Genomic DNA, 18,792 nt, shown 5'->3' with positions numbered 1-18,792 from the left:
TCCTTCACATAAATGTCTCCTCTAATTGTAGTCAATGACACTTAGCACTTCTGATTTAATTTGTTGCCACCAAGGAGGTTTAATAGATGCCCTTAATCTTCTTTAGGTGACACCCCTTTACAGGTGTTCCCCAAGCATAAAATCCTCATTCAGGAGCAACCACATGAATGTTGATGGTGCTTCAGTCCACAGTGAAATTTTGAAGAGCCAGAGCCCTTTGAAGCCCCACAACTCTTCCCAGACTCACCTTTGAACAAGAAAGTGGGGAGAAGTATTGCGGGGGCGGAGAGGGGAATCACATGTTGAATATTTAGAAGAAGGAAAACAGGGCCATCATCTGCCATTGTGTGAATGGAAGACCAAGGAACTTACTAATGAGCCTTTAAACTCTCTTTGGAGATAAAGAAATGTCATAATAACAATGGATGAGCAGTTTAAGGATATTAAACATGGCCCAAAAGCCTCAGCCTTGGAAGATAAAAGAAGCAGTTACTCAAGTTGCCTGAGATAATTTTTCTGCATGTAATAATAGCATTCCTCCTCCTGATGTCTCAGCCTTGAAACCTGGCACATGCTGATAAGGTTCATGACTGAGAATTTCCCAGGTTTAGGCCACTTGCCCTCCCACCCCCTTTCTTTTTTTTTTTTTTTCGGCTGCTTCAAAGTACTTCATGTTATCTGCTCCTTGACTGGGAGACAAACACATGGCAGAGCTGATATTTAAATTCCTCCCAATTCTTCTAATCGCTTCACCCTGTCAGGGAAAGAGAGAGAGAGAAAAAAACCCTCTGGAACTTGGGAACTGTGAGCCAAGGGTCAGCTCTAACTGGTTTCATCTGCAATCAGTTTGTGCCTGCCAGATTGCTTATGGTGAGAAAGGAATAAAGCTATAGTTTGAACTGTGTCCCTTTGGCTACTGTCCAGGTGTTCAACCAACAGAGATACAAGCAGATCAGTCCTTGTCATTCCCTGTCATCTTATTTCTCCCTCAACCCCCCTTTTTCTTTTAATGATGCTAAGCCACAGAATCAGGCATGTGATGTTACAGTTATTCAAAGACTGGTACCCTCCATAGGATCCAGTGCTCATCTGGAGGCCTTAATAACCCATTTCGATTAGCACATCAAGCATAAATTTGAAGTGTCTCCAGAAGAAGGAAAAAAAATACAAAACAAAGTTTTCTTCCTTATGTGGGATTAGATTTAAATGATAATAAAGCTGCCAAAGTGATCTGAAAGTTGTAGCCAAAAGGGGTGATGCCCTTCCTGGCTCACTGGTTTTCTATTGGGTGCCTGTCATAATTTATAAAGCATAATCCACAGAACGATCAGAACAAAGGGACACCCGGCATGCCAATGTTGATAAGATAACTAGGGAAGTACTAATATGTCATGGGGTCGTTCAACGCTAGTGATTTTTGGATCCTCTCTCTCAAATACCTTCATGACCCAATCTAGTCTGGTCAGATTAAATGAAAAGCGAGGAGCGGGGAGGGGGCGGCGCAGGAGAGAATGGTGCGGTTTGGGTTTTTTTAAAAGAATGTTACCTCTTCTGTGCAGCCACAAAGCAGCTGAAATTCCTTTCTGCAAAAATAAGAGAGAGTGAGTCTGTTTTAGATAAATCTCCTTCTCTCTCTCCCTCTCTCACTCTCTCTCTCACACACACACACACTTTCAGTATTTTTTTCTTTTCTTTTCTTTTTTTAGTTTAACAGAGGCAAGAGCTTAAAATAATTATGCTCGCAAAGCCCTCCCTTCAGAAATGGTTGATAACATCAATGATTCATGTGTTCTTAAAATGGATAGATAGGATACTGTAGGCAAAAAAAAAAGGCTTTTACTTGTGTTCTCTTCGATGTTGGAGGAGTTTCTGCAGCCTCGGCTAAAATCACTGAAGCTGAAAGTCAATTTCCCCAGGGTCCATCCACAGTATCAGTAGCCTGCCGGAGAGGGGTTACATATCTTGTCCTCATCCTACTCATATTCTCCATCAATAGACAAGCTTCTGTTCTTTACCCTTGTTGGCAGGTAAGGTACAATGCTCTTTTAAAAAAAAAACAATAACAAAAAGCAATTGCTTAATAAATAAAAGAGTTGATGGGATCCTATTTTCTGGAGATCAATTCCTCAAGATATTTGCTGTAATTTTCTACCCTTCTTCCCCCACATACACTTTCTGGTACTTGTTAAGGAGCTAGTATATATGCCCAGATTTCTCTTCTGCAAATGGATTCTGGCATACATTTAATCTCTTTTCCAGGTTAGTTCATTAAAAGACTGTATAACCCCATGTTCATAGGATATCTTGTATGACCTTAGGTCTCTTTGTTTTTACACAACACTCTGGCTGGCTCCATCATAAAGGTACAAATAGGTATCACACATGCAGTAAAATATTTAATAACTGGTTACCGAGTGAGTGACTTTACATTTTGGAAAACGTCACTGCCTAGGGCAGTGAAAGTCATATTTGTGCATTCAAAGACATAAGGTCTGAGTATTTGCTCAACTGTTTGTTTTCCAAGGAATTCTGACCGATTGTTCTAAAACTGTTAGGCCAGAATTTGACTCTGGAGAAACAGAACCAGTCTGAAGAAACAGAGAGCAGAAAACAAAGAAAGAAAAGGCTTATGTTGCATAGAAGTAAATGAGATAGAATGTAATGCAGGCTGAAGCCAAGTGCCTCTGAACATTAATTTTCACTGGATATCTTTTAAACTATTGACCCAGGAGAGTTGCAGGATGTTTGCATGGCTACTGACACAGATTTCCAACTGGAATTCTGTGACACTTTAAATCACGTGAAACACTTGCTAAGGTAAAAGTGTATATTATACCCTTTGTAAAAAAATAAAATAAAATAAAGTAACCTTTCTTTCAACCACAGGAAAGAGATGTTTTCTTTCTCATCGTTTCTTATCATTCAAGTTAACAGCAGTAGTTCAGGAGTTAGCACTGACAATGGGGATAATAGAAGAAACCTTATAACTTAGAGAAGAGCCTCAAGAATCCATTCGTGGCCTGAAACCTCCTCCAATCACAGAGAACATAGAGGAAATATATTGGGGAATCAGTCAGACATGATCGTTAGCCATTGGCCAGTGAGAATGTTGCAGAGCAGAGTCAGGACACCAAAGCAAGTCTGGAACAGTTACCATCTTCATCTGAATTGTACTGGACAGAGCAGTGAAGGCCTTACAGCATTTGTCCAGACACAGGAGGTGACAAATGGATAGCAAAGCCCCTTTCTTTTGTGATTAGAAGTGTCTGTATGAGGGGCATATTTGAGCCAATATCTCTGTACTGTGCACATGGCTGTCCCAAGGGGCACAAGTGAGAGGGAAGACTCCTTATATATCTCCACCTCTGGTGTACCCATGAAGAGATAACTGTAATCTAGCCCAAAGTGTTTAAGAATAGAAGAAAACAATGTTTACCTTGAATAAGGAACTAAGATTCCATGAAAAAAGAAAAGGAGTACTTGTGGCACCTTAGAGACTAACCAATTTATTTGAGCATGAGCTTTCGTGAGCTACAGCTCACTTCATCGCGAAAGCTCATGCTCAAATAAATCGGTTAGTCTCTAAGGTGCCACAAGTACTCCTTTTCTTTTTGTGAATACAGACTAACAGGGCTGTTACTCTGAAACCTAAGATTCCATGTACATTTTAAGGAAAGTATTCAATTTGGAAAGAAATCTTTCTGCCTCTGAGAATTTTCCCTATCCAGGAGAATTGATTAACCCAGCAGGACTCCATGACTGTGCTTCATCTTTACACTGTGAGACAGATAACATCAGTAGAGGGTGAGGTCATAACTCCAGTCACCTCAGTAAGGTGATTGATTCCCCTTCACACCAGCCTCAGCTTTCTACTGTCTTGTAAGGTTTGAGCCCGAGGCTTTTCACTCAGCTGTCTGTCTCTTATAGGCTGGGGGAAAGTTGGGTTATGGCACTGTCTGTACAAGACAAAATATCAAGTTGGATATTGCCAGCATATTGCGAATACTGAAGTTCATTATGTCTCACAATCTCCTCCAGAGGGCTACAATATGCGCTGAATAGGAAGGGAAAGAAAAACAGGATCAAATTTTGCAAAATTCCATCGGTAAGAGTTGTTAGGAAAAAAGAGTAATTGCCCATCAAATTCAAACAAAAGGTGCACAGGTATGGATAGAGTCCTCATGCTCAATATCATGGTGCAACCAGGTTACAATCTTCACTGCATGATACATGGAAATAGCAGACCCAGCCTTGTACTCATCACACCACCAGTGAGCTGACTCCCTTGTCTTCATTTCATTGTGGAGAATCACTTTAGAGTTCTGCTTCACAGAGTCCTGATTGGAGGAGCCAACAGTGCAGGCTTTCTGCTGCCTGACCTCAGAACCCTGTAAGTTTGCATCTAAGGTATTTTGGATGTTATGCAGCAACACAGGTCATTCAAGATTTGGCCTTCAGTCCTCAGCTCGATTCTTCAGTAATGGCATTTTTTTATTTAAAAGATGTATGTTACAGGATATATCTGAGTTTCTGAAAACATACTTTTCAGATCAAGATTTGATTCTCCTCTGAATTTTAGCTTTCTCATAGTATGTTTCATGTTTTCACTTAAAGTTTTGCTTAATCTCCTGAACACCTTGCTCTATGCTGGTTCCATTTTGCTGGAGTAGCATGAGCCACATGGGATGTTTCTCATAGAAAGAAGGAAGGCAGGATTGAATTGCAAGACTTCTTTCCATCGTCTTTCTCCTCCAACCCCCTCACGCTTTGATTAACTATTTGTTAAGTTCTTTGTGCTATCTATAAAGCCTAGAAACTATCATTAGGCTGCTTATTTTTAAACAAAATATAGTAATAGGGGGATGTTCACATCTAAAACATAAAATCAAAAGTAGCACCAGTGCCAAACTGACACACTGAGAAAAGAGCTTCTAAAAAAAGTATAGGAAAAAGAGAAGCTGCACTAGAGGGGTTTAGAATTAGATCCATTGATTACATACCTAGCAAACAGGATTCTTCTGCTTAAGAAATGCTGACTTTTTAATCTCGCTTGGTATCAGAATACCGAAGCAATTCAGAAAAGCCTAACTGTGTTTAATTCCCAGGATCCTTGAAGAATCATGGGGGAGGATGTCAGAAAACTGCTCAGTGTGTTCATTAAGCCACATGTGTAACAGTGTTTAATAAACTATTTTTAAGACATGAAGATTTTGTTTTGCCTAGAATTAAAGTGGAGGAGTCCTTCAGTTATTTAAAGATCCTACCGATGAATTTAATGCTTGGAAAGGTATCGGAGCAAGCACACTAGGGCTACATAGTGGTCCCAACCGCGAGGAATAAGCTCTCTAAATTGATGGGAGCAACAGGTGCTTAACCTGGCCTGGCTTTGCTCAGTTCCTCTAAACATGTCTGTATGTCCTAGTCAATCCTTGGTCAAGAAGGGTGCCAATAGTATTTTGTTTTGTTTGCATTATGACCTGCTATCAATTGTACTGAGGCTATCAATATATTTCCCATATATCAATAAACAGCCATTTGTTGATAACTTTTATCTGGCACTCTCTGGGCTTGATTTAAATGAATGACACAGAGAAGGAAGTTTTCCAACTCAATAAAGAAACTCCAGTCAGTTCCTTCTGTCAGGATAGGGGAAGAGAAAGGGTAAAAATATCTTGATGTTTTGCAGTAGACATTCTACTGAGATAACACAATTCTTTTCCGATAATGGAACAAATAAACTTTGGAAAGACAGTACTGGGTCTGCAGTTTCAAGTTCTTAAGTGTGAGCTAAATTTTCTGCTGGTGTAAATTGTCACAACTACATTGAAGTCAGTGAAGTTACACCCATTTGCACCAGCAGATAATTTGGCCCTATATTTCTGCCCGTCAATGGTTTTGTTCATAGATTGCATCACCAACTTTATAGAATCACTTTTTCAAAACTAGCTGCATACAAATCACACATACAATTGCATGAACCCATGTTTTGCATGTTAATACCCACTGGGTATTTATGGGATAATTATGCACGCACATGGCCAGTCAGGCACCTATATGAATATGTACATGTGCAGATACTATGAACCCATCAGATATTCATGAGCCAAACTTAGCTGTACAGTACTGCATGTGCCAATGTCTGAAATAATTGCCCATAATGTCAGTTTATCCAAGTCCCTGAGATAAGGAAGCCAGTGAAAGAGGGAAGCTTATCTGAACAGCTGAGGGTATTTGCTTTGTTTGGGGGAAAAAAAAACAATTATTTTGCTTACCCCATGAACTGTAAAGAAAAGAGACTTCTATAAAGTTTTAAATGGCTTCAAGTAGACATATGGAATTTTTTTCTTCTGTATTGCTCAAGTTGCCTCTGTCTGTTTGATATGTACAACTAACATTACAACATTTTTCATTTTCTTTATTTTATTTCTATTTTGTAAATCTCTTCTCAGAATGAATTTCTCAGCAGGACACCCATGACATGAATATGATTCGACAAGCTGACGTGAAAGCTGAAAGGTTTGTAATCCCAAATTGTTCATATGTTGTGTTTTACACATCATGGGCTGTTGTTCAGATGCTTTCAGACACTCAACCTGAATTCTGGTGAATGCTTCTGACAGGCATTTGTTCTGCCTCTTCCCTTGTGACGACGGGTCTAGGAGAATATTCCAAACACTTCTCTGAATTGTTCACAGGCATGGCTGACATATGGTTTCTTACCCATAACTTCCCCTAATTTTGTTTTTACAGAAAAAAAACATTGGAAAAATTGAAATGAGCCCTACTATAGTCACATCATTGGTATGCTCACAAGGCAGCTGTCAGGGGTTTAGTTCATGTAGCTCATACACACTGGAACCATCAGATTCTCTTTGCAGATCACGCAAGTGGGAAAGTCCTGCAGGTTCACCGAGACACTTGGTCCTCAGCCGAATGCACTCATCTTGGGAGCTCACCCACTCAGCTGCTGTCAAAGGCCCAGATCACACAACAAGGCTTTAGTTATTCTGAAAGTGAATATTATATCCCTGATTTTTTGAGTACTTTATGAAGAGTAGTACATTTTTGGGGCTGTTTCTCTTTCTTTCAGTTTTTGCATTCACTTTATAACATACAGGTGCTTTTGTATTAGAGGCAATGGCTCTGGTCCTCTGGTGCTGCATGGATTGCAGACTGTAGCCTTAAAGTCAGCCACACTGTCAATGGGTGAATCACGCAAACATAGGGGGATCCTTTGATTCTGTAGAGATGGTGTCATGGCTCCTACATCACCCCTTCTTCCTGTTCTCAGTGTAGGGGGTCATGTTGGGGGGAGAGGTGGTGGGGTTGGAAATTCCCTGAACCCACTGATCCCCATCTGCCTTACGAGCCTCTTGTAGTTTTTGGCAGCTGTCATAACTTTGAGCAGATGGAAAGCTGCTCTAAGTTAGGCCAAGGAACAGGACAGAAGACAGAGGGCTAGGTAGAGCTAGTCAGAAAATGTTGTTGGGGAGGAGATATTTGACAGAAAACGTAAAGTTTTTGTTGAAAAACTGAACACTTTTTATCAAAAACTAAAATATTTTAACTGAAAAATGAAAGATTTTTGTTTGGAAAAACAAACAAAAATCTTTTAATAAAAACATTTTGTTTTAAGTTAGTTTGATGTTAAACTCTGTCTGCCTGGACTGTCATCATGCCTTGTGGGAGCAGTAGTTTGGGTTCCTCCTGACATTATTTTCATATGGGCTGAGTGCCCTAGCTCAACTGCATCTCCCATGATGCACCACAGTCTCCACTCTTGCTGACTCATTGTAGTGTATCATGGGAGTCCCATGGCTTTCTTGCATCTTGTGAGATGTAGTCCATCCAGGGAGCCAAATCAATAGAGCATGAGGCACCCGAAGCACAATTCTTATGCGGCACTGTGGCAGCTCAGGAGGACATAAGTTAAGACTTACCTGACCTGAAACAAAACATTCTGACATGTCCAAATTGCAAGTTTCCATTTTTGACTGAAATTCGCCTGAAAGGCTTTGGTTTTCACTACAATATTTTGGTTTTCTTTCAGCTGTTAATTTTTTTGATGAAAAATTGAAACTTTCCACAGAAAGCGGACACTTCATGAAAAGTTTTGTTTTGTCTATAAGTCAATTTTGCATAAAAAACAGTTTCCACGTAATTTTTTCAACCAGCCCTAGGGTTGGGGGTTATCACTGAGTTAGTTACAGTAGCCTTATTCCACAACTGTGCTGCTGTAACTTACAACAGGTAACTATAGTCCCTAAGTGACCATACACAACCTGAGAATTGCTGTAGGAGAGAGGACATCTACCCCACTCCATCTCAATCTATCCCCATCCCATCATGACCCCTCTCTTCCCCAGCGTGTACATATGTGGGTGGATGGGAGAAAGCTGATACAGGAACCATCTCCAACAGATTTATGTCAGTTGAGATTTTCCCTCTGGAGGGAGAATTCTTAGAAGGTCAGTTGTGGGCATATTAACATCCCCTTTGAGCTGCTCATGTGGCACCAAGGGTATGAAATACGTCTGAAGATATTTCCCTGTATTACTTAGTGTTCACTCTCCCCATGGTTCATTGCTTCCTTGTACAGAATAAGCAGATTTGTTGTGTGTGGTTATACTCGATGTGGGAACACAGTTTGCAAACAATAATTGGGAATGTTTTGAAAAGCTTTTGTGATGTTGTGGTTTCTTTTAACATTTTTGTTTATAACACTGCTAAATGAAATGATTGGCTTCTGCTCACTTTTATTCTGTCAAATAAATCTATATAAGATATTTTTTCTGGAAGGTTAGAAGTCACTAATAAAACCAAAAATAGATACAAAAAAAATTTAAAAACTGAAAGCAAAATATGGAACCCCACTACATAAGATATTAAGTATATAACATAGCTTAGAGATACCACCATTTTCTATGACAGAAAAGTAGAAGCGAATTGGAATTCTGAAACCCAACTGATCTGTATGTGCAGCAGATTACATTTAGCTGTATTTGCCTCTGGGGACAGCCCGTTCCCATTATGTCTAATGACCATTTTCTGGCTTGACCTCTCCCAGCCTAAAATCCCTGATGTAGTTGCTGACCAATGAACTGCTCATAGCTGGCATCTGTTGATCCATCAGCGGAAGGTCCCTTTGTGGCAATGTAATCACCTACTGTAAATGACCCTAGCAGAAGTAGCATCTATCATTCGTTAACAAACCATTTCTTCCCATAGCAAGCTGTGCAGAGGGAGCATCACCCCCTGGAGAAATAGTTGGCAGAAGCATCCACTATATAATGCTGGTGTCATTTTTCCCACAGTCTCCCTCAACAACATATTTAAGGGCACACAGCTGTATCGTGAAGTGCTCACAAAGCAACGGTTAGTAACAATTGCCTCATTACCACCTATCATATATATACACACATGTTATTTTTCTATATGGCCTAAAGAGTGGGTGTGGTGGGAATGGAATGACTATGTAAAAATGGTACATTCAGACATAGTGTACCTGCTTCCTGAGTCTTTGAGTCATGTCTGCTCACCTTACCGAAACAAATGTGTTTTCACTGGTGTTATCCCTACAGAATCAACACAGCACAGAAAACATGCACTGGCTTCTAGTCTAGCAGCAAAGTTGTCAGTCAAGTTCTGTCACAGAAACTTTATTGTTGGTGGTAACCAGACATCCTGGTTTAGCAGGCCTTTCTCTTTTTTCCCTTTTTCCCTCAGATTGTGACAATGTTCCAGTTGATTCCATTGTAATTTGATCAACTCCCATCCCCCCAAAGTTCCAAGGGATTGACCCAGCCCTATGTTGTCTGCTTGTGACTGTGTGTCTGTGTGTGAGTCAATAATAACAATGGTACCTAGCATTTGTATCGTACTTTTAATCCATAGATCTCTAAGTACTTTACAAGGGAGGTCAGTATCGTTATCCCCATTTTAGAGATGGGGCACTGGGGCATAGAGGGGTGAAATGACCTTCCTGAGGTCACCTAGCCAGTCAGTGGTCGAGCTAGGAATGGTCCCCAAGTCTTCTGAGTCCCAATCCAGTGGTCTATCTATTAGATCACACTGCAGCATGCCACCCAGTGGGAGATGGACAGAATAAACAGACAGATGAGGAACAAAAAAACAGAGTAGGACTCAGAATAGGACTTCAAGGGACAGAAAACAGAAAACTGGGTAGAAAACAGTAAAGGGGACACAGAGAAATAAATACTGTTTGCTTTGATTGACCTCTTTATTGAAATTCTACCTTTAATGAGGAGCTGAAAAGGAGGTGTCTCACAAGGCATTTTAGTAGTGATCATGGGGGATTTCACCTTTGAAGCACTGACCAGAGATCATTCAGTATCCCACAGGATCAGTTTCTTATGATGGCATTTATGAGGCTGGCACTGATGGAGATCATGCTTTTCCATCTTCTCTGTTTCTAACACAGTTGGATGATTAATCCATATTCTCCATGTATTGCAGTAAAGCTCATGAAGTGGATTTCTTTCCAAGCCTGTTTGTGTTCTGAACTGAGCTTAGCAACTGAGACAGGTGAATTTTGGGGATACAGAATTTGTTCTCATCCTACCAGCCTTTTCTCAATTCATGACTCCAATATTACATTTTGTCTCCACAGGCAATTTATCACCCCTAAATATATCTAAACCACGTTTCATGAAAGATCAAAATTCAGTTGTCTCCAATTATTAACATGACAAAAGGACATGAGAAGAACTCCCTTGACTTTCTATAATAGGGAGAGTTAATGCCATTAAACTGAATGCTCTTCCAGTCTTTCATTGTTCCTTCAAACACTCCCTCATTATATTTAGATGAGGATTTACAGCCACACCAACAGCTGTGTAGCTCACTGGGTTTGTCTGGAGCCACCCAAGATAAAAGCAATCTTTTTGGTATCAACTTGACAAAAGAAGGAGATGCTGGTCAGATTTCAATTTCTGTTATTGTTCAGTTCAGTTGTGATGGCTGGTTTATTTTTTTAGGCAGCTATCATCTATTGCATCACAACTGTAATTTCGCTACATTGTTTTTCTGTTTAATTTTTGTAGCACTCATGAAGATAAGTGACTAATAGCACCAATGTGATCCACGCTGAATGCAGGCAGGCAGAGTGCAACCTTTCCCTACCATTCGCTACCAGCTCTACAATTGCCTCCCTCCTCCCCCCCCCCCAAACTATTTCAGCCTACTAACTCTCTTGAACTGAATCATGCTGGTTTGTGCATTGGTTTTGAAATTTATGAAAATGGGGCAATAAGATCACAATACCAGCATATTGAGCAATAACTAGGATTTGAATTACAGCCCTCTTATGTGAAAAGTAGCTACTGCTTTCCCCCAGGTCTTTCATTTTATTCAAATGTACTAGTGCAATTGGCACTTGTTTGCAATAGAATCTTGACTAAAGAAGAGACGACCGTCTATACCAGTTAGTTCAGATATTCTGACCTTCTGTTTGCAACGGGATGGAGAAACTTGACATCATTGACAATTTTAAATCAAGAGTGTATGGGTTTTATATTTTTCTAAAAAAAATCTGCTCTAGGAATCATTTTGCAGGAGTTCTATGGCCTGTGTTATCTCGGAGGTCACACTAGATTATCACAATGGTCTTTTCTGGCCTTGGAATCTATTAATCTATGTCACAGTGTAGTGTTTTCTATTGAAAGGGTCTCAAGATGACTGGATTCCATTTCTGGTTCTGCTGATGTTCCTCTATATGGATTGGGGTAAATCATTGAGACTGGGGATGATGATATCTTCCTACCTCAAAGGTAGGAAGTGAGGCTTTGTTAATTAAAATTCATAAAAAACTGAGTTTCGCAGGAGAAAAGACTTTCAGAAGTACAAAGTATTATTATGCCATGCACATATTGTGCTGTGTTGAACGACAGCAGGATGTGACCACCTGTCACTGAATCCAAGGAAATGGGTGATAGATCTAATAACGAGTATAAAATTCTCACATTTCCCCATTGCTTATCTATGAAAATTCCTAACGATTTCACTTTACCCCTGTCTGCCTTCATCCAATTTTACCTGAAATTTTCTAATCCCCCAAACTAAAAAGATGCCAGGTGGTATATGGTTCCCTGAAGATACTTTGAGTTCTGTCATGCAATTATAGGTGTTTTTGAACACATGTTTCAAGAGATTATTTACCACTGTGTAATGCATTATTTAACAGTGTTTACCATTTCCTGCCTTGTAGGGTAATCAACATTTAGGACCCTTTCCCTCAAATCCTGTGATTTTAGAATCTTTCTAAGATTCTAAAATAAAAATGGACAATGAAGTGGACATGAGTGGCATCTGAGTATATAGATCAAATTAGATTTCATTACTAGGATGATTCTTGTTCATATACACATGATTAAGATCATTACCAGTTATAGGGTTGGGAAAGATTTCTACTCCAGCCTCATGGACATTGGTTTTGTTTGTTATCTTTTAACCTTCATCTACAGGAATCACCTTGAGTAGGAATTGTCGGTACAAAGATAGCTGGAGGGTGGGGGGAATTGAATTGTAGATCTAATTTCTTTCCATTTTCTACTGTATTTCTGAGCAAAAAGAATCATGATTCACTGTTGACAGCTAAATGCGTCAATACATTGAAAAGACTGCGTATGTGAAGGGTTAACAAACTGAGACAATACCCATGTAAAGCTGATACAGAAGACTGAGCAGGCCAGACTAAAAGTGAGCAGGGATTAGAATTAACACTTAAATTTACAGAGTGGAAGTGACTGTCTCTGGGCTGAATTCATCCCTGGTGAAACAACACTGAATATATTGAGCTGCATGGGAGAATGTGACTGACAGTATGATGGCGTATTTGGTGAAAAAATGAGAGGAAAAAAGTAGGATGGGGAAATATAATGTCAGGGTTTGTGAATCTTTAGGAAAGATCTTGAAATTCTTGCTTTGGAAATAGAATAATAAAAAATAGAGAGAGAAAAGACCTGTTAGGTGAGATAGTCCATCCCTTAACCCACGTGCAGTGAAAGATTATTGCTTTTTTCCAGTTCAACTTAAAAATGTTCAGTTAAGAGAAAGACAGCTCTTGCTTTAGGAGATTGTTACACCATTCAATATTCATCTGAAATTATGCTGTCTTTAATTTCATCCCATACTTGTAGTTATATGCCCTACTACTGATCCAAACAATTACTCTCCCTCCTTGGTGTTAACACCTCCAGATTCTAATCAGTAACTAATGCAGATCAATAGGGATATAAAACAGATCCTAAATTAGCTTAGCTGTGCTTTGATTTTCAGCCTTCTGGAATCACTGAGTTTAGCTAGCTATTAAAGTATCACATTTATTGCTGACAAGTACTAAGCCTCACAGTACTTGACGCAGGAACCAACAGAATATCCATGCTGTACAGAATGGCTAAGTGGGATTTCACAATGTGAAAAATTAGAGCAGTCTCTTTGTGGTTGCAGAAATAGATTGGCCTTCATTTGTTCAGATACTATGGATGAAGTTTTATTAACTTCACTGATCCCATTAAAGCATGCTGTGAATCATAAATGTATTGCAAATATCACCAACAGTTTTATAAGCATTTAAGGAAAACAGATCCAGTTTTGTATCTTTAGACCTGACTTGAGATTAGACATAGGACAGAAGATATTTCTGCTGTCTGCTGTCTCCTTTTAATTGATAGAGGACAGTATATGTTATTTGTGTGTATATATATATATACACATATGTATCTAGATAGGCATATACATTCATCTATTGTATTATATATGTATAGTTAGACATGTGAAAGCATTAATCTAGTGACATCACTCTAAATTAAAATTTCTATCTATGTATCTGTCTATGTGTGTGTCTATCTTTTAGTTTTGGTAAAAACTTTAAAAACTTTTATCTCTCCCCCTTCCATGAGGGATTAGTCCATGAGCTGGTCTAAGACCTTACATTCTGCTCTGGGATGGGCAAGCCTTGGAAAGACTAATTTATGGGGACTATATCACTAGGAAACCACACAGCAGCTGAAGGTCCATTCAGTCTGTATAGGATGGGGTGACAATTCATAGAGGAAACTCAAGAACAGGGGGTGATCCTAAATAGATATCTGTATCATAAGAGTTTTCTTATTATGTTCCATAACCACTTATTTAAATCATCCTAACGGTTGCATAATGAGATACAAGAGAAGCCTGGACTATTTTCCCCCATTTTAGAATTCTTGCTCCCACAGTTCAGGAGGCTAATAATGGTCTTGGAGCTAAGATGGTCTATTGTCTGAGATTGTTAATTGGACTGCCAGTCTTCTGTCATCAAAGCAATGGACAGTTTGAACTCATGGGCCTCAGAGGTGTTCACTTGTGCTTGTCCCAGCTAAGAGAAAAGGAATGTGGAGAAGTCTCAATTCTTCAGTCACTTCATACTAGACTGGCCAAAGAATTAAACATTTAAAATTTTTAAAAGAATTTTAAAAATATAGAATAGCGTCTACATAGCTAGCTATAAAAGGCTGATGACCTGTTTCTGGACTACAGCGAATTAGGACTAGATTCATGAAGGAACTTAAGTGTTGTGATGCTGAGTGTCACAAAACCTAGCCACATACAAAGTCACTGGGATTGGAAAGCCTGCATTAGGTGCTCAGGCTCCCTATGCATGGATGGAGGGATACAGACACCTAAGAATAGGATTCACAGAAGCCAGCATTCTAAGTAGAGCCCCACACAAGCTAGCCAATGGGAGATGCCAAAGAAATGGGTAACTTATGGCCCACCCCCTCAGCAATTTCAGTGCCCAAGCCTAGTCTAGAGAGAGACTCCTATCTCTGCTTTGAATTCTTATCTGTGAACCCTCTCTTTGAGTTAGGCATCTAAGGTATTTCTTGAAAGCAACAGCAGCACCCTCATAACTTTTAGCCCAGGGGTTAGAGCACTCACCTGGGATGTGGGAGACTCCAACTCAAGTCCCCTTTTTGCCTGATAAGGAGAAGGGATTTGAACACCACTTAGGTGAGTGGCCAAACTGCTGGGCTATGGGGTATTCCAATGCAGCTCCCTTAATCTCTCCTGCTAAAGCTGTTCCACTTTGGATAAATAGTGAAAGATTTATTGGCTCTGGTGGACTGAATCTTGCACCTCCATATCCTGGGTGTGTGCTCTAACCACCAGGGTATAGAGCAGTGGTGGGCAACCCATTGGCTGGGAATGGAGGACTCCGGCCACTGGGAGCTACAGGTGGTTGTGCCTGCGGATGGGCAATGTAAACAAACTGTCTCATGGCCCACCAGCGAATTACCCTGATGAGCCATGTGCAGCCCGTGGGCCACAAGTTTCCCACCACTGGTATAAAATCTTTCTCATACTTGCTTGCTCTTTCTATCTCTGTCTGTCCCAATGATAAATTAGGTATTTATACACAGTGGAACAGCTTCAACAGGAGAGACTAAAGAAGCTCCCAATCAGAATATCCAATAGCCTCTGAGGTGGGGCAGTCTCTTGAGTGGTGGCAGATCTCTGTTTAAATCCCTTCTTCACAACAGGTGGGAGGGGGATTTGAACTGGGGACAGCCTCCTCATCCCAGGTAAGTATCTAACCACTGGGATAAAGGTTATGAAGGAGGTCCTCTTCCACCACCCTATTGTGTGGGAGTTAAGTGTGCTCTTTTCCATTTATAACTTCTATGAGGCTATGAAAAACAGGAATAAGAAGTCAAAAGAGGACATGACTGTTTCTCAGATGACTTGAGCCATTAAGGAGGTTCAGCTTCATAATACATTTATTAAGTGTGGGAAATCTGTTTTACTGAGTTTGTGATTCCATTTGAATATTACAGTGAAGGGACACTGTGCACACACCACCTTGCTGATGTCAATGGGAGAGGACCAAACAGACCAAGGAGGACATGAAATGGCCACAACAGTTCAGTTGTTCTTGATCTTCTCTTCTGATCATATATATGTGTTAGTCACTTGGCATTGTTGGGTGTTCTTTTTTCTTTTTTTTTTTTGGGTGGTCATGTAAAGTTCCATTTGTCCATCATCAGTATTGTTTAGTGACTACCCATAAACAGAGTAGACAGAAGTATCACAGTAGGGGAAGAAAGATACCCAATACACCTTTTTAGTCACATCAACTTTTAGGGTTGACATTAGTATTGTACTTCTGACAGTTATAAACCAGCATATACATTTGTGGGATGTGCTGTGCGATCTTTTGTCCCATCCTGAAGGAATATGGAAGCCCAACCATCCTCTGCCCAGTGATATCCCTAAGAGGAGGAAACAGAGCTAGACAACAGTAGCCTCAGATTCTGGAAATTAATTAACAACCAGCATTCAGAGGGAGCTCAGAAAGATAGTACCATTTGGGTGCTAACTAGGTACAGCTGAGCCTTAAAAGAAGGGCTTTCCTTTTAGAGAAAGACACAATGGATTGTACTGAGCAACAGCCAGGACAGAGCTCTCTAGGGAAGCTTAGCTGTAATCAGGTGCAACTAAGTCCAGTTAGGCTCAAACCTTTAAAAAGGACAGTCTTTATGGGCCATATTGAATAAAATTTCATTGAGTAGAAACCAATACTGAAAACATAAGGACTGCTCTGTTTCTATTGCTTGTTGTTTTCAGACTGTGGGGCCACATAAAGAAATGTGGACAGACACTTCGGTGGTTTGTGTTGTTCTGGTTCCACTAGCAAACAGACACGCATGAATCGCCCTGACACTCAACACAGGGTTTTCATAGCTTTTCTTAGGACTCCTTCTGCATTTACATCCAACTGCATGTATTCTGGTCCTGTTGTAGCTTCATAATAGGGTGGTCACAAAAGTCTAAATTGAGTGTATTTATGGTTATAAGAATCCAAGACACTCTGGGTATGTGCATACATTTCTGAACCCAAGTCACACAAAAAAGCTGGCAAATCCAAGGAAAGTGTGAATCAGTGACCAGAGCTGAGCAAAAAATGGATTTCCTGTCCCAGGAAAATTTTTGAAATTTCAAAATGTTTTCCCATCCCAAATTTTGTCAAAAAGTCAAAAATCTTTTTTTGTTTTTGTTTTGTGAATCAACAGTTTGAGGTACCCAGTTCCTGTACACTACACTTCTGACAACTGTTTTTAACAGATGGATGGATATTCATGATTTGTTTAGCTCTCTTCTAAAAATTTGGTCAGTGTGGAGTTGTTTCAATCTTACCCACAGCTCTGTTTGGATCTGTTGCCCTGTTTGTGATGACATGTTTTTAATTTACAATATTTGAGAAAGTGACCAGAAAATTCTGGTATGGAGGCAAGATTATTTATTTATTATTTATTATTATTATTTATTGTTTATTTATATCATACAATTATACCCCTTCATCCTGAAGGAGCCTAATTCTACAGACTATGTGCACAACAATTACTTCACATACCCTTCTAATGCAGCTACATCTGAGGTAGAAAGCAACAGTTGGTTAGCTCATAGAAACACTACATAAAGGTATCAATTCACCACTCAGAAACTTTGATAGTGCATAATTAAGATTGACTAGCAATGCCTTACACCCTTCCAGGATGTCACCTGCACCCTTATTTAAATCTCTGAAAACCAGGATAATTGATGGTGGTTTGATAAGTGCAGGAGGTCAGGTTAGAAGCTGATGGTCTCTTCTAGCCTTAAACTGTGTGACTCTATGCATTTTAAACTACATTTCCTGATGTTCACCAATCCTTTGGAACATGCCGACATCGAGTGGCATTTCAGCAACATGCTTTTCTTTGATCACACTCAGTGCCATTGTTCAGGAGACCTTCTGGCCCATTGTTACCATTGTTCAGTCCATTTGCTCAAGTGGGGAGTATGTAGTGTGATTATGTTACCCTACTGCTGCTGCTTACTAGAGGTTTTTCATCTCTCTATTTCATTAATGATATTTCCCCTGAGAATATTTCTAAAGTAAATATCTAACCAGGACTATGTATGCAGGAGGCACCTTACCCGTTAGAGCAAGTTTGTGTGTCTTTGTCTAAGATGTTGTCTTTTCTGTATGCCAGTGTTTCCCAAACTTGGGACGCTGCTTGTTCAGGGAAAGCCTCTGGCAGGCCAGGCTGGTTTGTTTACCTGCCGCGTCCACAGGTTCAGCTGATTGCAGCTCCCACTGGCCGCGGTTCATTGGGGCTTCGGGAAGTGGCGTGGGCTGAGGGACGTTCTGGCCGCTGCTTCCCGGAGCCCCCATTGGCTGGGCACAGTGAACCGCGGCCAGTGGGAGCCGCGATCGGCTGAACCTGTGGATGTGGCAGGTAAACAAACTGGTCCGGCCTGCCAGGGACTTTCCCTGAACAAGCAGTGTCCCAAGTTTGGGAAACACTGCTGTATGCCATAATAAGCAAATTAGCAGTGTTAGTATTCTTCCCATTTCATTTCCCTTACAGATAAGGACAACAGCACTGTCCATGCTTAGTGACAGAGATCAGCTTGAGTATTTGACTAATTTGGAGAGACTTCCTACAATAACACAATAATCATTTTCATGCAGTCACAGCTTCTGTGTTATTTCAGGTCTGGTTCACATTATGGTACGTCATTCAATGTATCTAGTGTGTAAAATATTGCAATGTAATCCCCATTGTGGTTCTGGACACTAAGGAAAAGGCTGGTTAGGAGCACTAATATCAAATGCAGATCTACAGAGGAGAAAATTCAAATTCCTATCTCTTATAATCGAGGGGTTGGGCTTGCTGTTCTAAACCATTGTGTTTCTCGTGGAATCCCACATGGATTGATTCTTGGGTCTTTATTATTCGACACTGTTAT

The 18,792-nt window shown here is 40.2% G+C and overlaps 1 long non-coding RNA gene across 1 annotated transcript in view; it reads left to right on the top strand.

Moving 5' to 3' along the window:
- Window positions 1-1,941: 1,941 nt before the first annotated feature.
- Window positions 1,942-18,792, top strand: part of LOC311522199 — a 43,511-nt gene continuing 26,660 nt past the window's right edge. Inside the window, exons 1-3 of the long non-coding RNA XR_014712076.1 lie at window positions 1,942-2,027; window positions 6,450-6,516; window positions 9,229-9,375. This is a non-coding gene — a long non-coding RNA (uncharacterized lncRNA). The remainder of the gene's footprint in view (window positions 2,028-6,449; window positions 6,517-9,228; window positions 9,376-18,792) is intronic.

The sequence above is a fragment of the Lepidochelys olivacea genome, assembly GCF_965140295.1.
Source record: "Lepidochelys olivacea isolate rLepOli2 genome assembly, chromosome: 6".
Lineage (NCBI taxonomy): Eukaryota > Metazoa > Chordata > Testudines > Cheloniidae > Lepidochelys > Lepidochelys olivacea.
Note: the sequence above shows the minus strand (reverse complement) of the source record. Positions and strands in the feature narration are given on the sequence as shown.